Source organism: Rhea americana, unplaced genomic scaffold (genome assembly GCF_003343005.1).
Source record: "Rhea americana isolate MKP2758 unplaced genomic scaffold, rheAme1 scaffold_11, whole genome shotgun sequence".
NCBI lineage: Eukaryota > Metazoa > Chordata > Aves > Rheiformes > Rheidae > Rhea > Rhea americana.
Window position 1 is genome coordinate 1 of NW_028185150.1, and position 26,246 is coordinate 26,246.

The following is a 26,246-nucleotide window of genomic DNA, read 5'->3' on the forward strand; positions in this document are numbered from 1 at the left end:
GTTGTGGAGTCTCCTTCTCTGGAGATCTTCAAGGCCCGCCTGGATGCAACTCTGTCTAACATGCTCTAGGTGACCCTGCTGAGCAGGGAGGTTGGGCTAGATGATCTCCAGAGGTCCCTTCCAACCTTACTGGTTCTGTGATTCTGTAACAATGAGGTCTTCATGAAATGGAAGGGACTCTGCCACTAGGGTTGTGAATATTAGGATCCTCAAGTTTTAAAGGAACTCATAGTTTTTTTTCTGTTGTACAAATTTAAAAGATGTTGTGCTTCAGAGCAGTTTTTTTTTTCTGCCTTCCTTATCCTGTCTTTCTCTTCCTACTTTTAAAACAGCCACTCATTCTTTCTTTTTTACCTACCATCAGCCATTCTACAGCTTAAGTAGCTTTTTGTGAAAGTCCTGATTAAGTCTTGTATTATTTCCCTTCTGAAGATGTATAGGTGAAGGGGCTTTGTAAGCAAAGGAGTGTGGTTACATTTTGCATGTTGTGAGGAAAACATGAGGATCTGGGCAGACTTTGGGGCACACTTATCTGATGAATGACAGTGCTCCCACAGCGGGTGTGTTTTGTGGGGAAGACTCCTGCAGCAGAGTGGCAAGCTTAAACTCTGAGAAACTTGCTGTTTCTGTGTATCCTCTAGTGTTTGGGGCAAGTGCGGTCGTTTGAGCCTCCTGCCTTCTGGTTTAGTTTCACCTCTTCAGACATTAGTAGAGGTAGTTCAGAGTCTCCAAAGCTGCTTACCTTAAGGGGTAGCCAATCTGTCTGGTTGCCAGTAGCAAAGTGTTATGCACAGGAAGGGTTTGTCTAGCAGAGGTAGATTTGGGGTTTCATGTTGGGGCAGCACCTGGCATGAGCTCTCCATAGTCATTTAGCGGGTCTCTCAGCTCATTGCAGCCCTGCAAGGGGCCTGGTGGTTTCCCTCGCTTGGCGTTTGTCTATAATGCCTATTTCCATGCTTCCGTTGTGTGCCAGCAAAACAAAGCTCCCCATGTTCAAGCCCCATGTTCAAGCCCTGCTTCTTCCTTGGGAGTGGCAATACTCAGTGTTGGGTGCTGTGTTCCCCAGGGAGGGCAGCAGCGTTTGGCACAGGAACCTGGCCCAGCTCACTGGTGCCCTGAGAGAGGAAGCAATTTGGCAGTGGTGCAAGCAAACTAATTAGTGTTTTTTAAAAGCACAGTAATCTGGAATGTAGTACCATACAACTCAATCTGACCTACTAAAAAACAGCTAAGGAAACATAAGCTCTAAAACTTTTGCAAGTTAACTGGAAGATGCACTCCGGAATATAAGGACCCATGAAATAGACTCATCCAAGAATGAAATCTTTGGAGTTAGTAAGGATTTTTTACCTTCAACACAGCACTTATATTTTTGGTTAGGTGAATACATGTCTCTGAGAGATTGGTCATGTTGGTCTGAGTCACTGGTTAGTCCAGAGAGGTCTCTGACTTGAAACACTCCCAAGATCTTTTAAAATAAGGGTTTCTCTTTGATGGAGCTGCTTTTCAGTAGGTAGGAGGTGCTATTTTGACACCTTTGACTTTTAACAACAGTTAAACAATTGTCTTTTAAGGCCGAAATAACCATTAGGTCAAATTTCCTTACCACTTGTATAAAACAGATTCCAGAAGTGTATCCAGTTACACCTGTGAAGAGGTAGTGATTTGTACTTTGATTAATGCATACTTTCAATGAGATGCAAAAAGTCACAAACCTACTTTCTGAGGTAATTTTGTTCTAGCAGTTAATCACCAGAAGAGAAAAGCACCGTTAGAAACATTTGCCATGAGGTTCTCACTGATTGGTCTTGGGGAGGGAGGGCACTAGTACCTATAGCACTAAGAAGAAAGTGCATTGGGAATATGCTTGGAGTGGGTGGGAGGGAACCTCGCCTTCCTAACTGCTCTGGCTAAACAGGTTTTTATGCCTGATTCTACTTCTGGTATCAGCAATGAGGAAAATATATATTATGGTGTTTTTTTCCTGGTGTTCAGTTATATAGTGCACTGGTGATTTTTGGCTTGCTTCTATATCTTCCACAACTAATGTTTTAATCAGTGTTTCTGGATCCTAAAAGCTTGTTTCACAAGATTAAAAAATCTAGCTGGTCATGTTGGACATCTGCATGGGAGCTTTGTGAGGATTTGTGTCCATAAACGGTTTGATCACAGAGCGTGACAATAAGCAAACTCCAAATAAGTAGTACCACTAGAAATGTTTTCAGAGGCAGCTGGAGATCTGTAGAGATGGGGAACTGAGTTGTCCAGAGATAAATGATGGTGAAATGTGCCCAGCTTCAGACCCTTGAAGTTATCATGATCTGAGTGTGCAAGTCCAGCTGGAAAGGTGCTGTAGCAGCTCTGAACTTGTCCAGATCATGACTTCAGGGAAGTCCTGGTGATCTGTTCGTTTAGATCCTGGAGAGTCTGTTTGGTGGAAGCTCAGTATGAATAGATCTGTACACAGGAGAGAGTACTGTAGCCTTTGTTCAGAATTGCCATATTTTTATGTTGACTTTTGAAAATTATTTTTAGTAGTTTATCTCTGACCTTGCAAAAAGTTCTGTTGGTTTTCAGTTACAGTTTTCAGTTATTACAGTTAATAGCACCATGAACATTTTATTTGCTTCTATATCTATGTAGGGTCGTGATTGTGGCATTGACTTTAAAAGTTCTTCAGCTATGATCAAAGGATTTCAGTAAGCCTTTCTGAGACCCTTCTTGCAGTGCTGAAATCCTTTGTGATTAGATATATTTGATGAAGATCTTCAAGTACTGAGTTTAAGACTTCATACAATGCAAAATTGCAAATGTGGTATTGATACTGAGATGCTGTATTTAATCATCTGACCAATACACTATTACTTTGACTTATTATCCATTACCACCTATGAATATTCCCTTCCTAGACAGACCGAGGAACCTTCAGTTATATTTAAAATAGATTAAATGTTGACAGTAAGGTCATTGGCATTTTATAGGTCGTACTAGATGATTTTCTAATACTGGCATACATTAATATTCTTACAGGAAGCAAGAAAAAAAAGTTACGCTACTATGATGTTGATTGTGTTAGTACCCATGGATTTCATTGTTCAGAGAGAAAAGCATGGAAAGTTTTGAGTCAGTGTATAAATTATAAAAAGTAATTTTTTTGGAAAATACATTGATAGAACTATTTGTGGTGTTGTGAACCAGAATGTTAGGTGGGTACTGTTTGTACTGAAAAGTCTTACTGTTTCCTGCTTCATCTTGTATAAGAATGTGAAGGCTGAAATTGAAATAAAAGCAGACTATTCAATTACTTTTAATTCAAAGATGAAAGCAGCAACTAAAACATATTTTAGGTTTAAATTTGAATATTTCATTTCCTTTATTTCAAAGTAGTTGATCTGAAAAAAAAAAGAAGTAGTAGTAGTTCATACTTTGTTTTGAAGCTGAGTATGGTACCTTGGATTTAGAATTCAGGCTTTATTAATAATTATAGCTTGTTTTAATCTAAATTTTAATATTAGACCATGTTCAGACATTTACATAGGTAGAGCAAAGTTGGTATTTTCAATCACTTTTAATAACTAGTATATGTAAGTTAAGTTAATGAGGTGGTATAGAATTTAATACCTAAGACAGAAGAATTGTGTGTAAGGTGTGTCTTTATGACTGACTCAAATTTCTAATATATAACAAATGTGTATGTAGCTGTCTGTTCCTTTGCAAATTATTTGGTACAAGTAACTGTGGGTTCAGTGAGAAAATCTATGTTATTGGTGGGATGTATGCAAAAGGGTTAAGTAAATGGAGTAAGAGATAGCATACTCTATCCAGCATTGGAAGTTTTGGGGCCTAACATTTGTCTTTTCTGGGCTTTGTTGTAATTCCTAACATTTGTTGAGCTATCTTTCAAAACTTTGCATTTCTTTTGCTGCTGCGAGTGCTGAGGTTTCTGGCAGAGGCAGGGGGTAGGAGGGTAAATGCCATACTGTTTTCTAAAATACACAGCATAATGCAAACTTATGCGAAGGCTTTCACAGTACCTGTGACAGCAGCCTGTGGTCTACTTGCAGGAGTAAAGTACTCGTACTTGTTTCAGAACTGGACTTTATGGTAGGTGAATGTTGCAGTTCATTAACACAGCTGAATATTTGCAATGGACGTTTTGGAATAATTATGGACTTTGACTGTAATTCTCTACTTAACTGTTTGGCAGGAGGACGGAACAACTTGATTAACAATTCAGCTACTAAAATTTTTCCATCTGTGAGGGTCATGCGTAACAGAAGTCTAGCTGAGAAATCAGTAAAGGGGAAAAAACTGTGACAGAAGTGAGAAGATCAGTAATAAAGCTTTACATTTGTTTAGGCCATCTGCAGAATGGAAAACATGTTTGTGATTCTTAATAGGTCTTGTGTAACAGCTATTTTAGTGCAGTGGGGGGTTACAAAGTGGGGAAATGTTTTAAGTACTCATCAAAATTCACCTGCAGTCAAACTTTCTGTATCTACTTAGGTTGCTATCCAGTTTTTTTCTTCCTACTTCTTACATTTGCCTTATGTACCTATGATCATTTTGAGAATATAAAACTTTTTTTTATTTCTGATCTTTCAAAGCAAGGATTTTTTCCCCTCTATTTTAAAGCTCTTTGCTTTACTTCTGATACCTAATTACACTTTAACCTGTTTTTCAAAGTTTATATGGAGAGGTTTAAAGGTTTCTGTGTGACTGTGATGTGGGAAGGACCAAAGGCAACTTAAGCTCTTATAACAATGAAAATGTGATTGTTTAAAAATGTTTGTGCAGCAGCGAAGACAAAAAGCTGAGTTTTACCTGGATCTTTATGAGGCTGTGGAGGAGGAAAGGATGATTCTATCAAATGGGAGTCCTGAAAATTTCAGTACAACAATAAAAAGGTGTTATGGTTGTCTAATATTACAAAATCAGTTGTGTTTGTGTGGAGAGGAGAGACAGGGCTGGGAAAGGACAGCATTTATTATTTTCTCAATTAATAATTTCCATTTTCTGCAAAAATCTGAAGCCATTGGAAATGAGTCTAATTGATGGTTTTACCATACTCCTGCTGTTGTGTTTTGGTAGCGTTCAAGGCCCCAAAGCAGAGCTGTGGGATGTTAAGTGCTATATAAACATGCTGGGGAGACATGGTCCCTTCTTTGGGAAGTTTACAGCATAGTGTGAAACAACAAGAAAGCGAACCTGAGAGCAGTAGGAGAAGCAGAATTTAGAGGAGCAGGAGGTTAAAGATGTCATGTGGTTTAATTGCATCGGATCATTTAACTGTGCCTTTAATCTGAAAATAGTTTCCTGTGAGTGTGACTGCCAGTGTGGACATCAAGTATTTGGAGAGAGAAAGCGGGTGCTACAAAACGAAAAGGGAGTGAGGCAGGAAATAAAGCCAGCAGGGCTGGCTTCAGACTTGCATCTGATCTGCATGGCTTAAAGTGTCAAAATTCAAAATCAGGTAGCTGGGAAGAAAGCAGGGCCATGAAGGACAAAAAAAAAAAAAATGGATGGAATGGATAAAAGCAAACAATAATGGGGTTTAAACATGTCATATCCTATCGCAGAGGATGGTTTTAGTGGCAACTCTAGAATGAGGATGAGGAGGATCAGGTTTAGGTTTTCTTTTTCAGCAAGTGTGCAAGATGGAGAAGGAAAGGTGACTGATTGGTTTAGCAAGAGTTTGCAGATGGTGACAGTTCATTCCAGAACAAAAAGTACAGCATATGTGACTGATCTGATGGAAGTTGAAATTTGTATTACTTTGATTCACCTGTTTTCTTTCTTGGTATATCAACTGCAAGTGCATTGCCAATACTAGTATAGCCTGGTAACTGTTTTTCTCTGTCTCTCCAATTTGCTAAGCAACATATACCTAGATTTGTTTTTTGAGGTATTTCTGCAGAAATGTTTGGATCTTATTTGTTGCAAATTGATCTGCATTTTTGTAAATCTGGTGTAATTGTCTTGGTATCCTGCCTGTACCAAGGCATAACAACTTGCAAAATTATTTTCACTTGTTACCATGCTCACACTGTGATGAAAATTTAAAGATTACATAATTGATTGTTGCTTGCATATGTGTACGATATAACACCATGAATCTGTTTCTACAAATGGATTTTTCCCGAGGTTTGTGTGCAGGCTGGGCAGATTGATCTTTGGCAGTGAATGTATTGATAAGCTAAGTCCTAGTAGGCAGCTGGCGTAATAGTGTGAGGTAGGATTTTTGGAGCAGGAACCCTATTGGAATAAGAGTCCTTCATTAGGGTAGAACACCACATTTAAAGTCATTGTAATCCTTGGTGATGGAGTACTGTGTTGTGGAGATGGTGCCATTCCTCAAGGGAGAAGGTGGAAATGCCTTGCGTCGCTCAGCTGTCCTGCTACTGATTAAGGAGAGCCACTGGCGGAGGTGCCTTTCTGAGGCAGGCAATTATCTGCAGCCGGAGAGAGGCAAACCAAGGAGTGAAGCCTTAGGGGAGGAAAGGGTGAGGAGGGCATGGGAGGGAGGCGGGGGATGGGATGGACTCGCAGAACTGGTAGCATTCGTTTTACTGCTTCTGAATATTGGACTATACCTGGAAAGCTTTCGCTGTTTGACACGGTGAGGCATTCAGCTTGTGGCTGACTTTGTACAGAGTTGAGATAAACGTGTTTTGTGTTCATAATTTTTATTTTTACACTTGCTTAAGTATGAAACAACTTAGTGCTAATTTGCAGCCTATTGAATGGTTAGCATAACCAGCACAGATGCCTTTTATTCTTGTTTCCCTTTTTGGATGGTATTGGATTTATTTATTTATATTTAAATATTGATCCAAAATCTAGCTTTAAGCAGCAAAGGGACTTGCATGCAGCAGGTTACTGCCATACTGTCATTCTTCTTGTAGCAGACTCATTACTTGATGATAAAATTCAGGCCAGTGCCTACTGCTCAAGGCAGCCTTTTGCTACAGTCTTTTTAAAGAGAACAGCCATGCAGCTTGGGTTGCAGGTAAGAAATTAATTTTCCAGTTATTCTGTAAATCTGCTTAAGTTGAAAGCTTATCTAAAGGTTCTTTATCAATTAAATTGTCAAAATAGGGAATAATTTAGTATCAGAACAAAATAATTGCCTCAACTTGTAAAATACTGTAATTTAAGCTCCAAATGAAAGAGCTTATATGGTATTGTCCCTCCTGACTGATTTCATGAACATTGTAGACATCCTTTCATATTTGTGCTGGCTAACAGTAAATCTGTTTAAATTACTTAGTAGATTGAGATTTCTTAATTTGACCATGAGTCATATGGTCTCTATGGAGATTAATTGTAAATTCTCTTATTTTTGTATGTGTGTATTAGAGAGAGATCTTTCTCTGTCTAGTTCTCTTAATTTCTGTAATGGTCTTCAGCCCCTGATTGTAGTTTGAGAGCATTCAGACAGACTTAGGTGCAGTCCGTGTGAACGGAAACGCTTCAGCAAGTTCTTCAGTATTATTGTGGTAGGATCTACCAGGAAGTTGGTATGTTGTATACAAATACTGTATCGTTTCCACTGCCAGAGTGTTTAAATATGAAGAATTAGCAAAACCTACCCTTTGATGCATGTGTTGTATAAATTGTAGTCAAATGTGCTGTCACTCTGTTTACACTGCTAGTGTACGAAATTGTAGCTGGACTTCATTTCAAAGACACTAAACTCTAAAGTGACCTATATTTAGTCTATACAAAATAATTCGTGTCAGTGTGTGTAACTGACAGTTGAATATCGGTAGTGTTTTTTTCCCAAAGAATAACCATTCTAATATTAGAAGAGTAAACAGGGAGAAGAAAAAAAAATCTTAGTTGTGGTTGTGCTGTAGGATGTATTACTATTAATTTTTCTGGTTATTGCTCTTAAATCATGCTTTTTTTTTAAACTAAAACTTGGCATAGATATCACATAACTAATACACTTTTCTGTTTTTGCTCTTTTTTAACTTGAGTCCACCTTGGTTATCGGAATGACACTGGAACTCCCTTAAAGAAGAAATTGAGTTTTCTCCAAACAAATCTAAAAATCAGTAGGATCCTCTTTGCAGATACCTCTAAAACAAAAGACAAAGCAAAAATGAAGTCTTCCTTTTAGAAGACATCAAAGGAATCTTTCATGATCCTAAAAGTTCTTTTCCTTTACAATGCAAAGTTATTAAATACTGAAAGGATACTGTTATGCATCATTAGTATGGATGCTTTGTCTAATAAGAAGCAGAGAAAGCCATAAAGGGGAAGGGAATTTGAAAGCATTTTGATAATATTTTAAATAGCAGCTAGCCTTAGGTTTTTTTTTTTTTTTTTTCATTTTGGATTGTTCTGTGGCTGCTAGAGATTTCATGTCTGAGGCTTGATGTCTTAAAATGACTTTTTCCCCCTGCTACTGAAGATGTTTATATAAATATATGTATATCGTAAGGTTATTAGCAGGTAGTAGACAAAGAATAATACCTTGAGCATGTAGAGTAGGCTGTGGAAGATTTTCTTGATTAAGTGGATTAGTAAGTAATAAATGAGACCATGCTTCAGACAAAGAAACAAATACCTCTCTTAAGGGAATTCATGTTTGTTGACAAGAGGATTTTTCTGAGAAATGTCATGATTGAATAAATTATTGTCACGGGTCAGTATGCAGCAAGTACAGATGTGCTGACAGGAGAATGACATGTTTGGAGACTGTCTGCACTTAAACAATTGCAGCAGGAGGCGGCGGTAGGCTCAGCCTGACCCGTGTGGGGTTACCTTTGTCATAGCTTAATTTGGTTAGGGAGAGTTTGGCTTCTCCTCAAAGGCAGGAATTGGCAGGAAGAGCACTTCTGCTGGACATGCCAGGTGCCGGGCCAAAGAGGTGAGCTCTGCAGGGAGCTCCTTTCACTGGGAAGACATAGAAACAGAGTCTTCCATGGAGCAGGAGAAGGTCTAAACCACACTCTTGTAAGGTGAAAGTCTTGCTGCGGAGGGTACAGGTCCCATGGATCAAYGGGTGCTTATGAGTTCAGTTCGGCTTTTGGGGCTACCTGGGGATTGGGCATGGTACAGTTGACAATGCCATTGTTTTTTTTTCYGCTCTAGGCTTATTTTTGTTGGCGTAGGTGGCTGTTTCCTATCTCTTGGTGAGAGATGTATACAATACATATTTATTTTGCTCCTGGGTAATGTCTGGAAACTAACATATGGCATAATTTTTAGGAGTGGTAAATTGATAACTTCTGTACTGGAGTGGCTGTCTTTGATGTCTTGTTTTGCAGTAGGTGCTGTTCTCCCTGTTTCCTGTCTGAATCTGTAGCTGTGTCTGGCTTTTCAATTTTTTAAATCTAATCAGATGCCATGTGACGAGTGTCCTGGATAACTCTCTCTTTCTAGGATCTGTTTTGTTAGTACATTTCAGCAGAAAGCATCTGGCCTTTGCTTTTGTACCTACACTTCAAGGTGAAATCAACTTTCTCCTGGATTTTGTAAGTGGTGGAAACCTAAGGCGAAGGTAAGACTGCGCAGTGGCTCAGCAGGTCCCCTGCTAACGTTGGGGCTGCTGTTTCTGCATAAGCCCCTCCAGGCCTCTCTATCTTTTCAGGACAGCCTTCTCCATACCAGACGCCCTTTCCCACTCTGCATTATTGCCTGTCCAATGAAGAACAGTTTCCAACCTGGCTGTTAAAGAAGCTCTAATAAAAGGCATGCTAGGCTGTAGAGACCATCAAGAAGTAAAACTGATATGATTGGTAGTAAGGGGGGAAAAAAGCTCAAGAGTGTATTTGCAAATTTGGAATGGGCAGTATTCAGATTTACTCTTTTACTGCTTTGTCAAGAGTTTAACGGTTGTAATGCAGTGAAGGGACCTTTTCTGCTACCATGTTTATCAGTTAGCTACGTGTTATTCTTACTAATGAAATGTGACAAACCAAATAATTGACATCTGTTATGAGAGAGGCTAAATGAAAGAAGGAAATATCAAAGATTAGTTTTATGACTTGACTTTGTAGACTAGCTGCTTAACACAGTACAATAAAACTTAACAGTTTTAGCATTTCCGAAAGTTTGTCCAGACAGTTTGGTATTGTTTTATTGCCTGAACAAAGTAGCTATTGTTCCGCTGGTTGTTGCTGTTTGCCTTCATCTGTATAAAATAATGTCTGCAAGAACTGCTGTGAAGCTAATGATCTCTCCTGAAAGAATCCCAAATGTTTGGGATTAGTCCGGCATTGCTTCAGTAGTGTGAACAAGGACCAGATGGGGGTGTAAAACACAGCATGCCAGAGCAGGAGCCAGTGGTGCATGCTGACTTTCACAGTTAAAATGGCTTGTAAAAAATAATGCTGACAGTGTAACCTCATTGCATTAGCTTCCAGAGATGCAAACAAGCAAGAGGCTCGAGGAGAGTTTCCTGGCTAAAGTGGTACATTTTGTTCAGCCCTCTGGGAAAGTTGCAGCATAAACAAATACAAAATGAAGGAGTTTATTTTTAAATGTTTTACAGAACTTTAGGAGATAGCATCGTAATTATGAAGTTAAGTTGTGTGGACAACATTAATACACCGTTTAAATGTTCAACTAGAAGGAAAGTTCAAAAAGCACAATAAAGTTAGATACTTAAGTTTACCTAATAGGCCAATGAAAAATGAGTGTACAAGCTGACTTTCATGCCTGTTAAGTCTTCTGCTTTTATATTAAGTACTACTTTAAACTTTAAAACCATCAGTCAATTAAAAATGTGTGTACCCTTCTGAAATGTTTTTATAAATATAAGTAATTATATTCCTTGTACTCTATRTATTACAGTGCATAACGTATAGTATATACTAATATATATTATTATAGGCAATCACAGTAATTACATTAATCATGTAAATATAAATTTTCTTGTCTGGAAATCTAGTGGAGGATAGGATCCTGAAGGGCCCTATTTGCTTGAAGTTCAGATGTTAGGTTGAGGATGCACAGGGAACTTGGAGGGAAAATAACGAGTTGTGCCTGTTCCATTGCCTTGAGAAGTTACTACTTACAAGCCTTGGGATCTTGTAATTCTTACAGGATCTTCCTCCTTGCTTCAGATTTGTGCCTGACAAACAGAAGGAATAGAAGGGAGGCTAGTCGAGCTCACTGAAAATTGTTGAGGTTTTGTACAGCTTTCTTGTTGATATGGGATTAACACATTATATTATTCTACAAGGATTGCTGGCTGCCTTCGGAGGCAGGAGTTTTTCCAGCCTCCTGGGGAGTGTGTTTAACTGTCCGTTAAGAGTACTTTCACACCGGGCACTAGATCAGTGGTCCCTAGTGCTCCCTCCCACTCTCCTCTCGAGAATTTCCAGTGCTGCGGAGGGAAAGAATGGCAGAAAATGCCTGCTGCTGCCTGGTGGAGGTTGTTTCCTCTGCAGTGTTGCTCATGGATAGATATAAAAGGGGAACCATGTATTGTGCCAGTGCACGTCACTGGCTGCCAGTCTGATGGATGGCTTTCAGTGCCATCACTCAGAAAATACTTAATTCTGTTAGGTGTGCTAGTATGTTTTTTTTAAGCATATTGTTCAGTAACCCCGCAACTGCTGCACATCTCCAGCAGGATGGTAACAGTGGGAGTGCAAATGTTTTAGCCAAATAATAATTTGAGAAGGGAGATGTGTGTTATATAAGAGTGATGGGAGAGTGCCTGAAAAATAGGAGGCAAAATGCCACATACTGATGCTTTTTCTTTGCTCCAAATTGTCCTGGACAGCTTCAGATCCTGTGTCAAGCTTTAAAAGAAAGTTTTTTGAGGTCTGGCATGCATGCAGAACATGTAGTGTTTTAATGCCAAAATTTCCTTCCCATTAATTTGATTTTACAATATATCACTTTCCTGGCCTATCATGAGGTTTTTCTCTAACTGAGTTTTCTTATAAAGGTTCCTACTTATGCATAGTTAGGGGAGTTTCCGTTGCATTACCTTGAGTTGATGTTCTGTCAGTCTACTTTGTTGTAATTTATATTGTGTTATAATTGCTGTTTATAAATTACACCTACACTATGCTAGAGATTATCTAGAAACTGAAAAGTAAATGGCATAACACATTGTAAGCATAACATGTAAAATAAATGTGTACCAAGATGTTTCCTTTGCAGTATCTTGAAATAGCTCTTAGTTAATTACGCAAAGGTATGCGGAGAGAACATTTACAATTTTGCCATGCAAGGTTGAAGGACTGTTATAGAGAACCTGTATTGAAATGATTTTTGGTAAATAAAAGCAGAATTACAGGAGTGTGGCTTTATGAAGAAGTCTTTTATATCTAGATGATGTTTTCTAAGCTGTGTATATAACCAAATAGAAATCAAGATTTTTTCAAAAAAATTTTAGGTAGTGTCTGAGTGAAGCTGCGTAGTGGTCTGTAATGACCAGACAAGACATTTTCTTTCCAAAGCACATTTGTACCAACACTAGGTTTGGCTTCCAACTTGGATAGAGCAATAGTGAGAAAAATGTGTACTGTAGTGATAAATCTTTTTGTGGAGAGATGTACTTAAATAGAGGCATCCAGATGGCTACTGTGATCTTTGCTATCTCTCACAGATAGGTGCGTGAAGTCTTCTGAGTGCTATGTAGGATTGTGAGGTTTCTCTTTTGCTAGCATAGTAGCACTTGAAGAGGCAGTAGTGTTTACAGAGGCTGGAAATTCAGTGTGTTGCTGCCCTACATAAGGGCTACCTAGGAAGGTCTCACATGCTACTGTTGCAGCTCAGCTACAGCTTTCATTGTTTCTAGGCCTTGTAGTTTTATGCATCTTAGCAATTCTCTGCAAAAATTCAAAAAGTTAGAGGCTTGAGAAAGCCTCTTGAAAACCAACTGGCTTGTGTAGTGATAGTACTACAGGAGCTGGTAGCCTTCATGTCCCTCTCATGTCTGAAACAGCAGGTTGTGATGCTGCATAGGGAAACTGAGATCATCCCAGTCAGAAACACAACGTGATGGAAAAAAGTAACCCGGCCCTACCACTGAAGAAAAGCATGCTGAAATAAGATGTTACCTTAGCTCTTACGTAGCGTGGCTCTTTGGAACTACTGGGTGAAATTCCATATGAGCCCAGGAGTTTGTGCGTTAATCCATTTTCCTCTTTTAGAGAAAGGATCTCTCCTCATTTTCACATTCCTAGTGATTGCAAATCCTCCGTGTCATCTTATTGTCAATGGTCAATTTCTCTTCACCTTGAAAATCTGCCCCTTATTTTCAACTTTTTATTGTTTCTCTTTGKTTTCTGGCCACTTTTCTGGCCACTGAATCTTTTTAGAGCTTTATTAAATGAAAGATGACTGTGTTATTCAATAGCACTGTCTTCTAGGAATAGCCTGCTGATAAATTCTGTCTGTTGTTTATACAGTAATAAATACTTCTTTTCTTCCTTGAGTAAATAGTAGACTATTAAAAGTATTGTGCTGTCTATTCTGAGAGGGGTGCGAATGTCCATCATCTGTATTGCTGTAATTCCAGAAAATGGTATCACAAAGTGGAAGGTCTTCAATAATTGTAAAACGAGCTTGTAGGAAAGACTTGATGATTTGGCAAAATTAGTAGTAAATAAAGCTTGATTGTTTTTCTGTTGACTTACTGAATGTTTTAAATGTAACACTAAATACCTCACCACCTAAAAGCACAGCTCTAGGACAATCAACCTGATTATTTGGTTTTAAGTAAATAATTAATTTTGCTGCTTTTAACTTGCTACAGGAAGGTTGAAGGGGAGGGATGGCTGATCATGTTAGCGAGTGGACTAGTTAAAATAACCTCGGTTCTTTACACTGTAACTGATGTTAATACCAAATAGCTCCAGGAAGGAATTTGTTTTTACTTAGTGTGAGCAGGGACCTGAGTTAGCTGCATGCTATATTAAAGATAAAAACAGTGTTTAAATACAGGTGGAGTAGGAATTTCCAAACCAGCAAGTGCAGCAAAACTTGAAATAAGCTTCTTGTTCAAATACAATTGTACGCTGGGAGCCGTGCAGTCTGCTGCCTCTCCTCCTGGTAGAAATAAAAGCAGCTGTACCTTCACCAGACTCAGCCTGTTTTGTCTGCTTTCTGTGCTTGCTTTTGCTACAGCAAGGAGTTTTTAAAACCCCCTTTGAGCCCTGGGGGTGGGATGTGGCCCCTTCTGCAGCTCTTGTCCTGTGATGGCAGTGGTGGCTGCCTTCTCCCTGCTCCAGGCAGCAGGATGTGGTAGTGGGGGCTGGGATTAGAGTCCCTGAGGACATGAGGTGGGGCTGAAGCTGCTTGGTGTCATTGCCTATAGATATGCCTTGACAATAAAGTAAATCCAATTGCCAAGGTCCTAATTCTGGAACAATAACCTTTTATTCAGCTTTTCATAAGATTTACTTTAGTAGTAGGAAATGATGTATGATCGCTGGGAATGGAAGTGCTTTTACCTCAAGCACAGGGATATTTAGTATAGAAAGTATTTTGATAAACAAGTGTTAAAAGAATCAAGGTTGAAGAGCGAGTAAAGTTATGAAGAAGAGATTTGAAGAGAGTATATTCCTTTGAAAATCAATATGTAGTAGGCTGGAATATTTTGTGGCCCCACAGTCTTTGAAGTAAAAGGGCAAACCGGAATAACTTCTGTTGCTTTGCACCAGATTGGCTTTTGAATTGACATTAAAGTGTTTCTGAACCTGGGACCACCTTTGGTTAGCTCTTGAAGAACTTAACAGAGAAGTGAATATATAGTACCAATTTAGGAGGAGGAGACCATCGCTAACAGTTGCCCAAAACTGTTAGCGGAGATGATGCTGACTTATTACGAAAACAGGTACTGCTGTGTTTATATTCATAACTTTCTGAGGCTGGCATGTTTAAGTACTGATTCTCATGAGATGTATGTATTCAGTCTTAAGTGTCACCCTTCAAAACAGCTTTTTGTGAACTACGCCCTGCTTTTTGGTGCAGTTTACCTTGATGTCTACTCAAGTAGGCTGCTACGTTGAAAAGGACGTTTTAGCCATCTCTTGGTAAGCTTTACAAAAGTGTGTTGAATTGCTCGCGCTGAAGCGCTCACCCCTGCCCGCTTCTACACATGCTGCCAGTGAAACATGTTAATCCCTTCCCACCCTCCCCCAACTGAAGAATCCTGATATGTTTCCCCTTGCATTAGTTAGGCCTTCTGGGAAATACATGCAGAAATAAAAGCCTTTTCTATAGCCCTTTCTCCCTCAGGAATGCATAGAAACAAGCCCCTTGGATCTGGTCCACGAACTTGAAACTGGATTTAAAAAAAAAAGAAGAAGAAAGGAAAAAAAACATATAATCCTGTGCACATGTTAGAGAGAGCTAATTACAAATTGAGATAGGGATATAGGATATCATACCATTTTTACTTTTTTCTAAAACATTCCATGTTCGTGGTTTGCCATGCGTATGCTGTGCTGAGGTCTGTTTCTGAAGGAGATACTTCAAGCTCTCTTAGCTTTATGACCTTTGTTCATCCTTCATCTTTATTAGCAGTGTTCATCTAGACAGTCTATAAGAGTAAACAAAATAGGAGACCTCTAAGATTATTCAAGTATTTAATGGCTTCTCAACTACCAATAGTACTCAGTCATTTTGCCTTAATTACAGCAAAAGGTATGTTCTCTGCCTCAGGGTAGCTTTTCCTAGAGGCTAGCCATACATCTATGAAAACCCATGAGAGAATGCACCATGGTTTTTCACTGCAATATAATTGCTATCAATACTATGCGGAAGGCGAAAAGGCCAGGCTGAAGCCCGGCGAGGTCCCTGCCCCCTGTGCGAGTTGGCACTGGCATGCAGGAGCACTGACAGCTTGGGCTGGACTGACTGTAACGTTGAAAGAAACCTGAGCTCTGGGCTACCAAAAAATTTTGGTCTTGAGGTGCAGAGATGCTGCACCTTCCTACTAAAGATCTTGTGAGGAGGTTAGYGGTGACCCGCATGTGCTGTGCTGGGTTGGGCATGTCGCTAGTCCATGCTGTGGGTAAGGGCTTAGGCAGATGTGGAGATGGCACTGTGCTCTGTACCTGGCCTAAACCAAGCGTGGCTTGAGGCAAGCATACGCTGAAGGATGAGCCTGAGCACCCATTGGCAGTATGGTGTGGCACTTCCTGATGTACCCTTACCTGTGGGTCCATCTCGCTTGATGACCTGGTGCAGAAACAGAGTTGCCCTTTTCTCCACTCTGATTATGTGTGGTGCTCTGCTGTAGTTAGAAATTCATAACGCACCAGCAGCTCTTGCTGTGAATGCATATGCAACATTCTGTTTCTGAGTCATCCGTTGCTCTTTTGCCTAACTCGAAGGGGGATGGTGGTGTGTTTTACACAGTTCAAGTGATCTGAATCATCTTCTGGAAAGCTAGTGCTACTTCACTTGGCACAGTCACAGCCAGCAAAGCCAGCCCAAAGTTTTATTTGCTCTTTCCCTTCTTGCTSTCACGCAGTCTGCAGAAGCAGGGGTTCAGGGTCATGTCATGAGCCACCTCGATGGCTCTTGTTCGCTGCTTGGCCCTGCGAGCAACTTAGCAGTGGCCCTGCTGGAGGGCAGGAGCTCCCACAACTGCTTTTGCCAGCAAGAGGAGCGTTGGTGAAACCACAGTGTGGTTTGTATGGCAGGTAGCCGAAGCATGAAAATGGGCATCAACAAATTTGGGGGGAATCTGACTTGACGGAAGTGACAGTTTCTTTCAACTGATAAGAAACGTTTCCTTAATATTGGCTTTCTTTCAGCTGTTATCTAGTATAGAGTTGTAGGCCATAGTCCTTGGCAGTCAATGAAGAAGAAAATTATTTTTAATTCCACGCCTTTCCCCGAAGCATGAGATTAAAATCTCTCTGATGACAGGTCGTCAAGTTGTCTTTTTCTCTTCCTCCTTCCTCCCCCCAAATTTTAGGATGGAATTGCGAAGGGCTCAGCGTGGGAGACCTGTTATGCGGTGTCCTCCTTTCCATGCTGACGTCTTTCCTTCATAACTCAGTGTTCTCTCTACTCCTTGAATTCCATTTCTGCTCCGTTTTAATAACAACATTCAGTGCCATAATGTCTCTGGCCAGCAATTTCTTATACTGGACTAGGTGTATTTTGTTTTCTCTCTGCTTTAATTGCAGGTTAGCAATTGATCTTGTTTGCTCAGGCCCCAGTTTTCCCCATCGTATGTGCTGTCAGTAGGAGGTATTTTGTGCTGCAGGTAGTCTTGTTTTAAAAAATAGACCCTTCTAGTAGAGGAGGGCTCTCCATAAGGTAGGAAAGGTGGTGTAATCTGGTCCGCAGGTTTTGGGGGTAGTTTTCCAATGCTCTTACAGCACTGACTAGCTCGTGTTGATTAATCACTTTGCTGCTACTGAATCTGAGGGTATTTTTTGTATTTGTGTTATTGTTGGTGTGTGGTGTTTTTTGATAGCTCACATTTTGTTGCTCAAGTGGTATCTCCAGAATTTAGTATGCTACTTGAAGCTGTATTTTAATTAYGTGGAACAAGTTGCTGATTTTAATGGGGAATTGTCATTTGCAGGCAGGCAGTGGTTTGTTACACCTGCTTTGGCTGTCCTTTATGTGACAACCAACATGAACATTGCTGAGGCAGTTGATTTAATGCCGAACTAATTATTAGGTAAGAAGGCTGCAAGCAAAAGTTCTAATTTGAATTTGAAAATTTGTTAACTTTCTGTACATTGATATGCTTTTATACAAGTGTATACTACATAAATGCAGCATATGGGTAGTCTTATTTGGAGCATGTTGACTTTTGAACAGCAGAATAATTCTAAGAATAACACATTAGAAACCATAACTGTTTAAAGATAGGCTCTTAATTTACCACTTGGTTTGAGGTTTGTATTTTTAGGAGTACATAAACCTTTCTGTATCAAACATTTGCATCGTATGAACAGAGGGGTGTACAGCTTCCTGTGATTATTTCCCTGAAGGAAAGGATGCTGTAGGCGTGATGAGTCTTGAATCTACTTGCTGAAGAGTGCATGGAGAATGAAATGTGCCTAATCATGTTGAATCTGTGTTTATCTAGCACTTTAAACTTTTAATTGGCCAGGTCTGTATTCTTTAGGCTGTTTTTATTTCAAATTATGCCTTAATCTGTGGGATCAGGTTTGAGTATGGGGAAAGATGTTGGAACTTGTTAGGACTGATCTGATGGGTGAATTTCTCTGCAAAAGATATTTTTATAGAGAAATGAAACTGCATATTTCCTTTGGAGTTTGAACTTTTTTGACTTCTTTTGACTTCKTGAAATTTTGGACATTTTTGGGGGAAAAAGAAGTGAGCTGTGGCTCCTTCTTGTCAATGCAGTATGTAGAGGGCTTCCTTTACAGTTACTTCAGGAATCAGATACTTTCACAAAAAATACTTGTGTGTGGAGGTGAGAAGAATGTAGATTGGTTGGGTTTCTCCTAAGCTAGAACTGGATAACGGGCAACTTTTATACTAGTTAAAAGAAAAAAGTGTTTGTCCCATCAGTATGGCTGAAGAACTTAAGCAAAACCTTGGAGATCTACAGTGTGAACTGGTAAATGCTGTCCGTATATAGTCTTTGTGTGCCTTTGGAAAGAGAGTTGACACTTGTGTCAAACTAATTGATCAATTAATATGTTCAGCATGGGTAAGATACCTTTTAAGGTACAGATAAATCATGTGGTTTAACATTGAACTAAGACAGCACTTTTTAAAATAATAAAGCTGTCTGGTATTATGCCTTGAATTATTAATGGGAGATGATAACTGCTAAGCTTGTGTGTCCTCCTTTTTTCTGTAAAGTCTAATGGTATTAGACCTTCTTTATCTTTTTTTGAGAGAGAAATGTCAATGTCTGTTTTGTAGGGATTCTAGCTGTTGCTGTATGTGTCTCTGTGCAGCAAAGTGTCCCTGTGTTAAACACTTACATTCTTCTAAGATCACTATTTGGAGAAGTTTAATGTAGGCTTTTAGTGCTCTGCAGTATGTCTTTTTTGTTAATAAAGCTTTTGATAGATATTATGTGTTTATGCATTTATCTATTACTTGCTCATTTATTGTGGAGTGAAATGTCATAACTATCTCTATGAAATAAGCCAACTCCTGTGCACTTAAAAAAAAAAATCAGAAAATCAGTAGGCTAGTGTTACTGGCAGGTTTATGGTGAGAAGAAAGTGTTTATGGGAAAGTTATGCTAAAGAAATTAATCTTATGCTTAGTTCAGAAAATAATTTCACAGATGCTCTTGCTGGCTGTGAATGCTCTAGTTTGGGACTAGCTGCTAAGGAAATATCTTCCTGTGCTCATGAGCTTTCCCAGCAGAAGTGTTCTTGCTCTCTTGGAGTATCGCTGCTGCATGTAGGGTAGTTAGAGGCTGACCAGGTCAGTGAAGTGCTCTGAGGAATCATAGAGGCTTTGATCTGAACTCTTCGCTAAGCAGAAATGCAGCAAAGAGTCCGTTAGGGATGGAATAATTGGCTATGGGGATAGGCTCTTCAAATCTGTATCATCAGGAAGCTTTYTGAAGAGTCTAGAGCTAATTTTTCTCTAAACTAGATGTGAAGTTTTTTACTCTGTATTTGACAGTGACTTTTTAACTTCTTGATCCTAACTTTTTTTCTCTTAAGGACATGGAGTCTGACGTAGTGCAGTATGTCCGGTGGAAACAGGGCTGACCCTTATGGCCTTCATGTTCTTCCTACAGATGTCCCTGGCTATGTACAGTGTTTCTCTGCCTGAATCCTTGAAAAGGAGTGTTATCCTTACCAAGCTGTGCTTGGGCCCTTTCCTGCAGTAGTGGACAGCCTAGGTGTATGTAGTTTCCCTGAAACACCTTCTTTTGTTAAGAGCTGCTGGAGCTGAACGAGGCAGTTACACATTCTGCTAGGCAATCAGAACAGGCTTCTGTTTTGAATGTGTGCTTTATTTTGTTTTATTTTGTTTTATCTTTTTTTTTCTCTGGTTCATGGTAAAGAAAGGTATAGTATTACCTGAGCTCCTTTTGGCACCTCTGCAGTGATGGCCTACCTTTGTAATCATTTTTGAATTTTATTTGTTTTTACCTCATAATATCTTCTGCTGTGATTACTTAGCTTGTTGAGTTTTCTGCTGTCTTGCTCCCTGCTCCCTCTTCTGCCCTCTTTGCAGTTCCAGGCACCTGCAAGAGGTTAACTGCAGTGGAATTGATTCGGGAAGAAGTTGTTAATCAGTAAAAACGTCGCTGGCAGGCTCTACATGTTTAAAACATGTAACTTTATAACTTTAATTTTTTGYTCACACTGTGATACTGGAAATGATTTATGTAAAGCTGCTTTGACTTGTGTAATGTACAGCTGAAATAAAGAAAAGGATAGTTTGCTTGGCRTAGGATTCATTCAGGCTAATATTTAATGGAGAGGGAGGAGGCATCTAAACCTTTTTATGAGGCAATTGTTTTTTCTGCCTGCCTGGGAAAGGGGGAGCTTACTCTCTTATTACAGCTTCTGTTAATACCTGCTTTTTTTATTTCCAGTGAAGAATTTTGGATTACTGTTTTGTGTCTCTGTAGAAAATAAAATTTGTCATCTTTACTTGATGGCATCAAAAAGCTGGTTAATAAATAAGATGCCTGCTTAGAGAATTCCTATTTGCTATGAAGTGGTACAGAATCAATTGTGAAAGTTTAGGCTCTGTCACTTTTAGCACACACTGATGTTAACTTAAGATTTTCTTCTATATAATCTGAGTATTCTGTTATTTGTCCAGACTGTTAAAGATCATTTCCACACTGTAATCTGTTCACCTACTCCATCACACTTCTGTGACTTACTGGGGTTATTTGCAACATAATATTTTATTTCTGCTCTTTCCATTTTAGTGTGGCTAACCTTTTCCCTGAAATCATGTGGGTTGTGTAACCTCTTCTTAGTGTAAGTACAGTTACCTGTATTGCTTAGGAGCCTTCTGCAATAGCTACAACCTTAAATTCCCTCCCCCATCATGAAGCCTCTACTTTCCTGGTGCATTTAACTACTGAATTATGATTACATTATTTGTATCTTAAATTCAGGTGAAAAAAAACTGACTGTCAAACCAGTAAGACAACTGGCTGAAAATAAAATGCTTTTCCTCTCGCCTCATTGGCGTCACCGCTTCTCTTCCCCAGCAGTGAACAAGGCTCTTGTGTCCGTTGGGGCCGGGGCTGGCCCAGCTGTGGTCCACGCTGCGGACATGGAGCTGTGACTGGGGGCACGTGCTGCCTCGGCCTGYACCAAATAGGGAGACCCCAGGGCTTTCAGTGTTGCTCCATTGCATCCTCTTCCTACCTGGCTGTATCTGTCCTGGTATTTTAATTTACTCTTATTCAGATGGTGTTTTACAGTTCACCTGAGAGGAAGATGTTAGGCTTCTTACTGCCTGAAGAAGGTAAATTCAGATTATTAATCCAAGTGATTTTAGTTAGTGAAGGCAGAAGTGTTGCTTGCTTGTAATGAATGAAAGGGAAAGAAGGAAATGAGTTAAAGGTTTAATTTTAATAATTCCATTTTCTTTCTTTTCTCTCTGAAACTTTTATGTATGTTTTAGCTGAGGGGAATAAGAGTATGAAGGAGTTTTTGTTCGTATTTTAACAGCAGGAAAATTGGACTCAGTCTTTTGGAGGAATACGTGTATTCATAGGATGGTTCAGAAACAACTGTCAGAGACTGTGCCAGGCGTTGCATACTGGTCCAAGTTGTGTCACTGGAAAAATCTGTTGTTAATTGTCTCAGTAGCTGATCCCATGTCTGCACTTGGCAGCAGGATTTCTACTGCTGTAGTCTCAGCTCCTTTACCCACATGAAGTGGTGCATCCCAGGCCAGAAAGAGGATGCAGAAGTGTTCTAAAGTGTATATGTGTGTATACACACGCACAAGAATATGTAGAGATACACATATTTTTGCATCACTTACTAAAGGCCTTGGTGTGCTGAAACAGCAGCTGAAAGTGGTTAAAAAAAAAAAAAAAGAGAGAGAAAGCCTTAGCCTTATCCCTGTTGTTATAAACAGAAATTATCCGTGTCTTGTGAATTACGAAGAGTAAACACTTGCTGGTAACTGCTGGAGGCTTCTCCAAACTGCCTAAATTGGCTTGTCATGGGAGCAGCTCAGTGCTGAGATACCCTAGGTCTCTGCAGAGCCTGTCACTCCATCATAAATGTTATATGTAGAGCTGATGGGCTCCTAAAAAGCTGACAGTAGGGTTTGGGGCTGGGGTTGTATGCAGGGGTATATCTACCTTGTTCCTCCTCAGGAGTTTGCTGCTGGGTGACCTGCTTCAGGGCCTCTACAGAGGTACTGATCTGAATTTTGGCTCTGAACCTGCTACAGTTGGGAAGACAAAGTCCTGGACAAGCATTGTCTGAATGTCTCATAAAAAAGATTTAAAAGTCACTGCAGAGGGCTTGCGTTAAAGGCTTTGCAATAACTGAGCCATGGCAAGCTCACAGTAAGTACTCTTCCAAATTTGTGGTGATTGTCGTGGAAGTCAGATTACTGGAGCTCAGAATGAAGCTTGGCTTTTGGGCTTCTTCCATTAGTTTGTTTTGCTTGCAGAAGTATACTGGATATTCGCCTAGTCTTGGAGGGCTAAGTACTAGGAGATGTGCTTAGAGTGTGTGTGGGGGGAATTCACAAAGCTTTACCTGTGTATTGTATCAAAGCAAGAAAATGGCAGTGTGCACAAATTGATAAATGAATTTAGGGGAGGAAGAATGTAGCTGCCCCTAAGGAGTAAGGTGCTTAAGACGCCATTATTTTGAAGCTTAAGGCAGGCAATTTCAGACCAGTAATAAAGCATGCCGTTTTCCACAGGAAATTAATAATGGCTTCTACATCTGCAGCAAACTCTTAAGTTGGAGTTTGCTGCATTTCTCTAAGAAGAGATTTCCACTTCAACTGATTTGTGCGGAGGTTCAACGGCCTCTGTTTCCCAGGAGGGCAAACTGATTTCCAGTGACTGCTTTTGACTTTGTAGCTGCACGTGCTTTCACCTATATTTTCCTTCCTGTGAGAGCCGTGCATGTATCAATTGTTAGTTCTTTGTGGTTTTGTTTCTTTGCTTAGCGTTCTCCCCCCCAGCCCTGTAATTCATAGCYGTGTTACCTGCCTCTGTGCTTCGGCTTTATATACCACATGCGTGCGCACACACAGAGTTTTGCTGGTGCTTGGGAGAATTATAGCTTACATCTACTCTTTTACTTCCTTTTGGTTTATTTTGAAGCACTCCTCCTTCAACCTAGGGACACTSTTATTTAAAGACATCATCTGTCATTTTCTTGAGATTATCACTTACAGACACTTGACATCAGCCAAGCCAAATCCATATTGCTAATTGAAAACAATTTTCTCCCTACATGGATTCCTGAATCGTCTGGGCTCATTGCATAACCTGACAGTAACAGGCTCTGAATAGAATAAATCAGTACTATTAGAGGCATTTTTTGGTCTTACCCTGTTATTTCTTTTGCTTCAGGGGTTTCTTTCTTTGATTGTCTCTCTAGCTTTGGACATTATTTCTTTTTCATCCCTTTGTTCTTTTCAGGAAAATTGGGATGGAAGGTATTTACTTATTTTGCCCTTTTGAATTGGGCCTCGTCTTATGCCGCATGTGATTGTTATTTGTAGTTAGTGTAGCTTATAAAGCGTCTAGTTCAGACACAAAGCAACTATGAATGTGAAAGGGTTTTGTTTTTAAATGTATACATTTTATAAAATTACATGGAATACCACCACAAGTTCAAAATCCCCCTTTTTGCAAGATTTCTCATTCTGGTAAGTGTTTTGCAACATGTTGTTATGTTTATTTTTTATTAAAGAATAAATATCATAGCGTTTTGGAAGAAATAAAGGTCTCATTTATGAGATGTTTGCCTAATAAATATCATATTTAAATGTCAAAATGTCTTCTTTTATTCATGTTTGAAAGCTTGTGAAGGGCACTGAATGTGACAACTTGGGAGAAGGAGAGAGGAAAAAAAAAATTCCTTCTTGAGTGAGGCGTTTTGTGCCAACTTTTCTACTAAAGACAGTAGCTAAGTAGTAGTATGTCCAACCTAAAATGGCTGGCATGGTTTATGGGAAGGCACTGCTTAGCGAGTAGTTACAACAGAAAGATTTTAGTCTTTCCCACCTCTCCCTTTTTTCCTCTCTTAAGAGTTTTTGCCTCTTCTTTTGGTGCAAAATCTTTTACTGTTAATGCTTATTCCTGGGAAGCTGTGCTACTTGCAGAGGTTTAAGTCCTTGTTGATTGTACCACCGTCCTGTTTTGTTCTGCTGTTGTGTAYGTAGAGAAAAGACTAACATTGCTTTTATTACGTGATTGTTCTTGAATGTGCTGTTGCCTGATGGGCAAGGAAGTGACAGTTTTAATTAACGAAGGGTCCATCACTACAGTTAATCTGAGCTGTGCTTGCAGGCTCACTGCTCTGTGATACACTAACTTATAGCAAGATTTAGTTCTCTGCCATTTAACATCCTTTCAGACTAGTGTATGAATTGCAGCTGYGGAAATCTGCTGTTGCAGGGTTTTGACTCATGCCAGTAGTAGTGAATTATGATTTAGCTCCTCTGACGCTCCTTTTTTGAGCAACAGACTTAGCTTTCAGTGTGCTGGGGGGATGTGGGTACCATCCTCCCCTAGACACAATCTTTTTAATCACAGACCTCCTGTTTTTTCTTATTAAGATAATAGCATGTGTCTAAGTTGGTTTGGTAACTGTAAAGCTTTCTCTTTGGGAACCTGTAATAGTGTGTATTTGTAGTGAGGTACCTTTTAATTACCTTTCAGAGTAAAATACCACATATTCATAACTCCAGGGTGCAAAGCATGAAGAGCAAAGGTAAAAGATAACAAAATGTATGAAGGTTTTAGTTTTATGTTAACTTTTTGGTTGGTAGCTGTAAGCTTCTGTAACTGTATCTTTGGTAGAAAGCAACAGTTTCTRTCTGCAGCAGAACAGTGATGTGGTCTGTGTAAGTCTTGCTGTTCTGAACTCCAGATTTTCTGCTTTGTGTTTTTTAGTATGTCTGTTACTAGCTTTGCTATGTATTAATACACTCTTGTAGGTTAGAAGGCCTTAGCTGCATGTAGTGAATCCTTTGCAATCAGGTAGCTGCATACTTGGCATTGATGTTTTTAAAGTACATTCTTACCTATTTGCTCTATATCATGGAAGCACAGTTCATGCATTTACACTCGTATTTATTCAGTTTTCTAATATCAATACATGGCTCTTAGAGCATGTGTTTTCTAGCCTTTAAACTTCTCTCCTTCAACACGCTGGAACTTAAATACAAGTTTAAATAGAATTCAAATAAAATAAATCAGTGTTTGGCTGTGCTTTCTCACTTGCTTAGCAAGGAATCTCTAGGAAATGATTTAATACCTTGTGTGTTTTGAAGAGGCTCCCTTCAGGATTCTTGCAAATCTCTGGTGCAAGTACTAGAGGAAGATTACATAGTAGAAAATCAAAAGAGAGCCCCTTGCAAGTGTTAATTAAAGAGGCAGGTGGATCAGTAGAAACTCCCATGTGTGGAACACGTTAAATAACTACAGATGCTTTGTTCCACGGCAACAGCTGRTCCGGGAGCCTCCAGTCTGTTTTCTCTGATTGGCAGAATTTCAGTCAAATTCTTAACATTTCCTAAAGCTGCARTTCTGCACAGTGGATTTTACAGATGGAACGTGCTTTTTCTTGAAAACCTGCAGTTAAATTAATTCTTATCTGYTCCCTTATACTGACATTAAAACTTAGCTGGCTGCACAGTAGGCGAGATTCAGAAGTTGATCTGGCTGAAAGAAAAGTAACCTGTCATATTTCCCTCATTCCCCCCTCCAAACAAGCAAACTCCTTGATTTTCACTTGGATGAGTGTCTTGAGTCAACCTAAAATTTACATTTAATGTTTTCGTTTATCTTGGAGAACAAGGGAAGATAACTATGCGCACATAGCTTTTTGCATCTCATATATTGGCATATGGRTTTCTTTGCATAGTTTCTGCTGCTGAAGTGTCATTTCAGGCAGTATCAGCCCAAGGGTTGTAGGAAATCTTCTGTGAACTTTTCTGCTTGTCTGTCTGGTCCTATTCTTCTGGTCCTTTTGGCAATGATGTTTGGTCCCTGCTTGTGGAGGTGGAAAGATCATCTGTACTGTTCACAGATCTCTGCATCTTTGCTAGTGTTCTCCTAATATTTGTTCAAATTCTCTTCCTCTGCAGCCCTCCACACTCMAGATGAGCGAGCTTTGGGATTT

At 39.6% G+C, this 26,246-nt stretch overlaps 1 protein-coding gene across 1 annotated transcript in view; it reads left to right on the forward strand.

The window, feature by feature from the left end:
• The first annotated feature begins 6,487 nt into the window (after positions 1-6,487).
• Positions 6,488-26,246, forward strand: part of SEMA4D (semaphorin 4D) — an 88,036-nt gene continuing 68,277 nt past the window's right edge. Inside the window, exon 1 of the mRNA XM_085312596.1 lies at positions 6,488-6,503. The gene's annotated coding sequence lies outside the window, so the exon portion shown is untranslated. The remainder of the gene's footprint in view (positions 6,504-26,246) is intronic.